Consider the following 7,768-nt stretch of genomic DNA (forward strand, 5'->3'; position numbering starts at 1 on the left):
GAATCAGATTTTCACCAAAGCACTGTTACACTATCTTCTCTCTCTGATCTGAATGCCCCCCAGGCATAATTGTCGGTCCGTCGTTTAAAGGTCTTATCATTAAATATACTTCTGTATTATACGTTTGTAGTTGATAGAGATGATTTTTTTTTTCCATCAGAAAAATTGGATCTTTTTTGTGACTTGTATGAATTGAATAAGCAACTCACAATTCCAGCAAAAAATTGCATTTTTTTTTACTCGTTCGAATTCGAGCAAAACATTTGTTGAAAATCAATTCTTTTTTTACAGTGTAAGCTGTTTGATATCATATGTTTCGAAGCTTATTTTTCGCTTATATTTACCGGCGTTTGTATTTATTTATTTTTTTTTTTTGTCACCCACCATTAACAAAATTGCAGAACTGTATATGGAGGTCTTGATCGTCAAATATTGAATTCCCGATCTTTAAATGTATATGGTTTTGCGAGCTTTCACTTTACCAGTTCAGAAAATCAGATACTATCTTCAATGACCTTGGTACATTCAGTTGCACAGACAAAATTGAAGGGTTGTGTATTCCCCCAACTGATACACATCTTGAAATACGACTTATTTTCTTTTGTACTTATTACAACATTGAAAATAAGAATTACAGAGAAATAAGATCTTGAACTGCTGAGCTTTCAGCAATTAATATCATTATATATCGATTATTCAGTTTAGTTTTATTAGTTCTTTCCAAGGACTGTTTAAGACGCATATAGGTTCAGTAAAGCGCAAATGACGCAGTAGGCTTTAGACTTTTACAATTAGGGTAAAGGGCCGTAGCCAAACTCCTCTTTGTAGTGGTTTTTGTTAGTTTTAAGATTGGTTTGTATATTCAATTAAAGCTATACTCGCTTTAAGATTTCTTTTTATTTATTTATATTAGTACCTGTTGCAAGTTTGTTTGCTACGATTATTTAATTAATTTCTGTTCGTTGTGGGTTGCATTTATTCTTTAGTAGTAATTTCTGGTCGTTTTGAGTCTGAACTATCATTAGAATTTCTCCTTGCCATGAATTTAATATGGCCTCTAATTTTCTTTGGAAAACCTCTGTTTCAAAAAGTTTTCTTTTTAACAAATTTCGGTTCGTATTTGATTACTAAAGTTTTAAGTTTTTCAACACTTCTCATTTCATGATCAATTTTTTTTTTAACATCAAAGTTCCATCAAAGCATCAAAAGCACAATAATGGTGTTTTTTTTAACATTAAAGTTCCAATAATTTGACATCCCCTCAACATTCCTCGAAAGTAGTCAAGAATAGAAGAAGCTGCAATTGCAAGCAGTCACAATCACAGTTGCGAGTTGTTGCAATCAGAAGTAGTCACAGTAGCTGTCACAGCCAGTATCATTACAGCTACATTGGCCCTGAAAGCTTCAAGTTATTACCTTTACCTCTTTCAAAGATATTGTTGATAAGCCTCCTTGATAACTCGGATACATGAAGTTTCTTTTGATTTAGATCAATATCCTCCTCAACATTTCCCAAATTTTGCCTCAATGCTCTTAGCCTGTTTTAGACTCATCCAGGATCAAACATTCCCACTTTCCTAATGATAAATTCTCCATGAAAAGATTGCCAAACTGCATAATTTACATTCCTCGCGCAAGGAGCTCTGGGGGGATAGCATCCCCAGAGGCTTAGCTATTAGATGTTTTGACTATTTTGAATAAAATTGTTTTTTAAGATCTCTGTCAGTGTTAAGGAGAGAGTCTAATAGGGTAGGAGGGAGGAGGGAGGGATGACTGCCCTTCGTTCCTATTTCAACACACCTCCTAACATGCCTTCAAAGTTTCAACTTAACACCCTTAGCCATTGTTTAGATATTGCTGTTGTGCCCTTTTGAAACCGTCCCGGCATATATTGTGCTTTGAATTTCTTGGATATCCCCCTCGACATTTTTTTAAAGTTTCACCTCAATATTCTTAGCCTATTTGCACACTCAGGATCAAACAATATACCCCTCCCTAATAGCCAACTTTTCATATAAATAATGGGCAACTCATATAACTTACAGAACTTGCCCCCGGAGCTGTGTAAGTTAAATTATTCCAGGAATTGCAGTTATTTGAATTTATAAACAAGTTTAAACAAGATGGCTAGTCCATAATTTGGATCAGATAACTTTGGAGGCACGGAGGCTAAAAAGGAAATTGAAAGCAATCTGGTTGCCCTCCATCCACTTTTTAACATCTTCCTCAACGTGCTGTAAAAGTTTAAACTTAATACCCTTGTCTTTTATTGTGATATCGCAGATACACCTTTCTGGATAAACAGGATGTGGATAGTAACTTTAAATATAATTTAACATGCCCTTCAGCATTGCCTGAAGTTTCACTTTAATATCCTTAGCCTTTTCGAACATCGATAGAATAAAAAAATTCCCCCTATTTCGGAATGATAAATCCTGCATGTAAAAAGGGCAAATTCTATAATTTACAATCCTTACCCTGGGGGCTGTAGGGAAATTGAATCCCTGGAGGCATAGTTACTAGACCTTTTGACAGTTTATAATATAATCGCTTTTTCAAAATTTTTATCACTGATGACAGGAAGGATAATCTTTCAAAATTTTGAGATAGCCGTTTTGTTTACCGTAGTTGATTTCCAGGTAGAAAATATGTTTTTCAGGAGGGCACTCCCCCACAACCCTCAGGGCAAGGGTTTTAAGCTATGCCCAGGGGGCATATAAGGTTTTTATAGAAGGCGTTGACGTAAAAACTTCAAAAAAGGCTCATTCGATTGGAAATTCAAAGGGCTAGTGCCCTTTTTAATAGTCGAAAGTGATTGGAGGGCTAATAGCCCCCCCCCACGCCCATCAGTCCCCAAAACCCATCCAATCAAATTTTTGAGATATCCATTTTGTTCAGCGTAGCTGATTTCCAGACAGAAAATATCTTTATGAGGAGGACACTCCCCCACAACCCTCGGGGCAAGGGTTTAAGTTATGCCCTGGGGTAATATAAGATTTTTATATAAAGTTTTGTCTTAGAAAAATCAAAAAGGATTTGATCGAAAGAAAATTTAAAGGTATAGTGCCCTTATTAATATTCAATAGTTGTTATGTGACAACTAACCCCCTTCGAAATTCCACTTTTCCCCAAACACATCGAATCAACATTTTGAGATAGCCATTTTATTCAACATAGTTTTAAGTTCGGGAAATCAGGTCATTGAGGATGACAACCCCCCATAGCCCTCAGGACAAGGGTTGTTATGCCCTCGGCGCATATAAAGTTTTTATAGAACGCATTGTCGTAAAAACTTCAAAAAGGGCTCATTCGATTAGAAATTGAAGTGCTAGTGCCCTTTTTAATAGTCGAAAGTAATTGGAAGACAACTAACACCCCTTTTCACCCACCATTTCCCCAAACACATCCAATCAAAATTTTGAGATAGCCATTTTGTTCCACGCAGTCAAAGTTCAGGAAATTATACCTTTGAGCAGGACACTCCCCCCAGAGTCTTCAGGGCAAGGTTTATAAGTTATGCCCTGGGGGCATATAAGTTTTTATTGAAATCTTTATCGTAGAAACTTGAAAAAGGGCTGATTTGATTGGAAATTCAAAGGTCTAGTGCCCTTTTTGATAGTCGAAAGTGATTCGAGGGCAACTAGCCCCCCTCTATCGCCCACCTTTCCCCAAAATACATCCAATCAAATTTTATAGATAGCCATTTTGTTCAGTGCTGTGGATTTCCATATAGAAATTATGCTTTTTAGGAGGACACTCCCCCACAGCCCCCAGGGCAAGGGTTGTAAGCCATACCCTAGGGGCATAAAAGGTTTTTTTTATAGAACGCTTAGTCGTAGAAATTTCAAAAAGGCTAATTCGAATGGAATTTGAAATTGCTAGTGCAAATTATGTTCTGGCCTTGGGATGGTATAGGGGTTTTGAGCCCAACTTATGTTAATTTCTGCTCGTTTTGAGTTTGACTCGGTTAGCTATTGTAATTTCTGTTCGTTTTGCGTTTCATTTATTTATCGGTGCTTAGTTGTGGTAGTTTCAGGCTTGGTAGATTATTTGATTTTTTTTTTTTTGGTCATTTTTTGTTTAATGGAGTTATTTACTTTTCTTTGAAAAACTTATTTTGTGGAAATTTTTTTTTTAATTAATACCTTTAAAGATCGTAACTGAGATATCAGGATTTAGCATGCAGAACAGTTGCAGGAATTTTACTCATGTGACAGTAAATATTCTGTGTTCAGCGTTTCCAGTTCCACTATGTTGGAAATTTTTGACTGGAGAAAAATTTATTTTAGGATAGAAATTAGGTCATACGTCGGATTTTCAAACCTAGACAGGATGTACGGATATTACTCCGTAATAATAATTATACTGCTTTATATTAAAAGTTCATGTTTAGTTTACGGTCCTAAGAACATCATGTCTTTGAAAAACAGACAAGGTGCCCATTTCCCAAGCAATTTATTTTTCCGCCTGAAAAAATCTGGTCTAGTGACAATGTCAATATGAACAGTGGCGTAATTTGCTATGGGACCAGGGGGCACCCTGCCAGACCTCAGTTTGTCCCCCCCCCCCCAGAGCTGAATTTGATTCCTTCAAAAATCTTGCCAAAACTAACATAACTAAAACACTGAGATCTTGTCAAAACTAAACCTCCATAGTTCGAGCATCAGCAGAAACGGGTCAGTTTTCTTTGCCTTTATGACATTATGTGGTTCATTTTTCAGTTTTCACAGTCATTTTCAATTGATTTCGGAAAACTGGCTCAATATTGGATAGCATCGTCATTCATTTTAGATTGGATTTGGGTCGTCGGATGTAGAGAATCGAGCTTGAGAAATTGAAAGGTAGTGTTTTATGCTAAAGTTCGTCGATTGCTAAGAACAGGCGAGAACTTGAAAACAATACTGACATTGTTACTAGACCGGATTCTTTCAGGAAGAAAAATAAATTGCTCGGGAAATGCGCATCTTGTTGATTTTTCAAAGACATGATGTTCTTAGGACCGCAAACCAAACATGAACTTTTGAAATAAAACGGTAGGATTGATATTGCGAACGTAATGTCCGTAGTTCCCATTAGTTCAAATCGTAATGTTCAGTTTTCATTCAGCATCTGCCAGTGAAGGTCACATATATTTTGCAAAGGATTAAAGAGTGACAAAATTTTATAAAGGATTAAATCTTACGCAATTACCTGAATGTATTCAAATATCGTTGGAATGAACTCGGAGTGATAATTATCACGTTTGCGCCGGACCTAGCCAGAAGAAGTTCGAGATTTTGGCGAAAGCTGTTGTTGGATTTTTTCGTGCTGATTTTGAAACAGCTGTTTACCGTGGCTAAATTAGCGGTTTAGCATATTGTACGGAGCTCCGCGTGGGTAAGCCAGGGGCATTCTGAGGTAGGCTTCTATTCATTTTTTTATTTTTTGATCTTCTTTTTGCTGGCTCATTTTAAGAAGATGACGAAACATAAAAGGAAAACGAATGAAATTTTCCTGAATGATTCGGCTGTTTCCAGTGACCGAGAAAATTCTGTGACGTTGCAACATCTGGTGGACAATTTAAGTTTAGTTTTAACAACGGTCCAGGACAATTCCAAAGCGTTGGCAGATCTTTCTGCTAGTATGAGAGGACTAGAGGACAGAATTTCAAAGCTTGAGAGTGCAGCGCAAGATTCGAACCGGCCAGTATCAAACAGTTCGTAGTAAGTAACTGTAAGTAAGGAGCGACCCGGCTCAATTGTAACCGAAACTCTAGAAAACGGGTTTTTGATACCAATAGATACATCGAAAGAATCAGATTTCAATGCTGATTTCAAATGTATAACTTTCATCAAGTTTAGTCCTACTCATCAAAAGATATGTGCCTGAGAAAATTTGGCTGATTTTCAAAGAAAGGGGAAAAGACCCCCTAAAAGCTATGGAACCTTAATGAAAATCACACCGTCAGATTCAGCGTATCAGAGAACCCTACCGTAGAGGTTTCAAGCTCCTATCTGCAAAAATGTGGAATTTTGCATTTTTTGCCAGAAGAAAGATCACGGATGCGTGTTTATTTTGTTTTTTGTTTTTTTTCCAGGGGTGATCGTATCGACCCAGTGGTCCTAGAATATCGTGAGAGGACTCATTGGAACGTAAAATAAAAGTTCTAGTGCCCTTTTTAAGCGGGCATAAAAAATGGAGGGCAACAAGGCCCCCTCCCACGCTCATTTTTTTCCCAAAGTCACCTGATCAAAATTTTGAGATAGCCATTTTGTTCAACATGGTTGAAAATATGGTAACTATGTCCTTTAGGATGACTTAATCCCCCGAAGTCCCCGGGGGGAGGGCTGAAAGTTATGAACTTTACCCAATCTTAACATATAGTATTGGTTATTAGGAAGTATACAGGCGTTTTCAGGGAGGATTTTTTTCTGGTAGTAGGGGGGTGGGTGGGTCGGGGGTTATGTGGGAGGATCTTTCTATGAAGGAAGTTTTCATGGGGGAATGGACATTGCTATGAAGGGGGCGCCGGATTTCCCAGCATTATTTAAAAAAAAGATCAGAAATTAAATAAAAAAAAACAAGTTTTCCAACTGAAAATAAGCAGTAACATCAAAACTTAAAACGAACAGAAAATATTAAGTATATGATTGGGTTCACCCCCTAGTCAAAATCTCGCTCTTTAAGCCAAAGATTTTTTAGTACTTCCATAAAAACTATTTATTCTAATTAACGGCCTTTGTGATTAAGGGGTCATTTTTAAAGATTTGGAACAAAATTCAAACTTTAGCTTAAAGAATGAGGTATTGACTAGGGGGCGAGCCTCCTAATAACGTATGAAAAATATATGAATATAGAAGTTCGTTACGTAAGTTAATTCGTAAGTTACGTATATTTATTACTAATAAAAACGTTCGTAAATAAAATTAAACAAGTTTCGAGAAAGCCATTTAACCAAATAAAAGTAAAATTAATATGCAAATTTCGTTTTAATTATTCATGTAAGGTGAGCCAAAATCAAAACCTGCGTTAATTCAAAACCGTTCAAAAATTAAATGAAAAAACAAATTTTTTTAACTGAAAGTAAGGAACGACGTTAAAACTTAAAACGAACAGAAATTATCCCGTATATGAAAGGGGCTGTCCCCTCCTCAACGCCTCGCTCTTTACGCTAAAGTTTGACATTCTCACAACTCTTATTTTTTTATAAACAATAAAAACTTTAGCGTAAAGAGCGAGGCATTGAGGAGGGGACAGCCCCTTTCATATGCGCAATAATTTCTGTTCGTTTTAAGTTTTAACGTCGTTCCTTACTTTCAGTTAAAAAAAAAAACTTTTTTTTTTATTTAATATGAGCTAAACCCAGAAGCAACAGAGTTTGAAACTGATAATAATAATTATAAGCTTCAGATGTCAGTTGTGATTGATGAAACGGTTAATTTAAGGTCACATTGGGCTAATATATAACAAGTTTTGATGAAAGTGGAAAGTAAAGAAGCAGAAAAAAATATCTTGGCTTGGAATGTAGTTTCTGCAGACATAAATAAAACAAAGACCCATTTTCAGAGAATAGTTACAGAAGGTATAGAAATGGACGTCCCAAAGTCTACTGTAATTGAGTCAAACCAAAAAATATGTGAAAATTCAAGTGGAATCGAGAGAAGCCAAACTCGCTATTTTGAACAATAGTAGGAAGTTACGCGGGAAAAGAGTTTCTAACCAGTCTGGAATTTATTTGACAGATGATGCCCCAGTATCTGTGCGTGAAACGCGGAAGAAACTAGCGTCA

Source organism: Artemia sp. Qi Xiang Cuo, chromosome 5 (genome assembly GCF_049724085.1).
Source record: "Artemia sp. Qi Xiang Cuo chromosome 5, ASM4972408v1, whole genome shotgun sequence".
NCBI classification, from domain to species: Eukaryota; Metazoa; Arthropoda; class Branchiopoda; order Anostraca; family Artemiidae; genus Artemia; species Artemia sp. Qi Xiang Cuo.